Here is a 1,379-nt window from a genome sequence, read left to right on the forward strand (position 1 = left end):
AAGAATTCAGCTAAAAACTGATAAGGATCTTCCAATGGAAGTCCATGGAACTTGCAATTCTGTTGCATTAGAGAAACTAATCGAGGCTTAAGCTCAAAGTTGTTTCCTCCAATGGAAGGGATAGAGATGCTTCTCCCATAGAAGTCGGGAGTAGGTGCAGTAAAGTCACCCAGCACCTTTCTTGCATTGTTGGCATTGTTGTTGTTTTCGGCTGCCATGTCTTCTTCTTGTTTGAAGATTTCTGTTAGGTCCTCTTCAGAGAGTAGTGCTTTAGCTTCTCTTAGCTTTCACTTCAAGGTCCTTTCAAGTTCAGGGTCAGCCTCAACAAGAATGCTTTTGTCTTTGCTCCTGCTCATATGAAAGAGAAGAGAACAAGAAAGTATGGAATCCTCTATGTCACAGTATAGAGATTCCTTGAGGTGTCAGAGGAAAAGAAGAATAGAAGGAGAGGGTAGAAGAAGAATTCGAACTTATCCAGAAAGATAGAATTCGAATTATTGATAATGGAGGAGTGTTAGTCCTTAAATAGAGGGATGTGAGAAGAGGGGAAGAATTTTCGAAAATAAAGTAAAAAAATTAAAAGAAATTTTGAAAAATTGAAGAATGATTTTCGAAAATTAAAGTTGGAAAAGAAATAAAGTGATTTTTGAAAAAGATTTTTGAAAGTAGAAATCAAAAAGATATGATTGAAAACTATTTTAAAAAAGATGTGATTAAGAAGATATGATTGAAAAGTTATGGTCTTAAAAAGATATGATTGAAAAGATATGATTGAAAACAATTTAAAAAAGATTTGATTTTGAAAATTAATGACTTGGCTAACAAGAAATTTAAAAGATATGATTCAGACATTAAACCTTTCTCAACAGAAAAGGCAACATACTTGAAATGTTGGATCAAATCATTAATTGTTAGCAAGTATTTTTGACAATGGAAAAAAATTGATTTTGAAAAAATATGATTGAAAAGATATGATTTGAAAAAGATTTGATTTTGAAAAATTATGGAAACTTGAAAAAAATCTGAATTAAAAACAAAATCTTCCCTCTTGTGCCATCCTGGCGTTAAACGCCCAGAATGGTATCCATTCTGGCGTTTAACGACCAAAATGCTACCCTTTTGGGCGTTAAACACCCAGCCAGGTACCCCCGTTGGCGTTTAAATGCCAGTTTTCCTTCCTCACTGGGCATTTTGAGCGCCTAGCTTTTTCTGTGTAATTCCTCTGCTGTATGTTCTGAATCTTCAATTCTCTGTATTATTGACTTGAAAAGACACAAAGAAATTTTTTTTTTAATTTTTAATGATGAGGAATAATCAAAATGCAACTAAAATCAAATAAACAATGCATGCAAGACACCAAACTTAGAAGTTTGTATACT

The sequence above is a fragment of the Arachis duranensis genome, chromosome 6, assembly GCF_000817695.3.
Source record: "Arachis duranensis cultivar V14167 chromosome 6, aradu.V14167.gnm2.J7QH, whole genome shotgun sequence".
NCBI lineage: Eukaryota > Viridiplantae > Streptophyta > Magnoliopsida > Fabales > Fabaceae > Arachis > Arachis duranensis.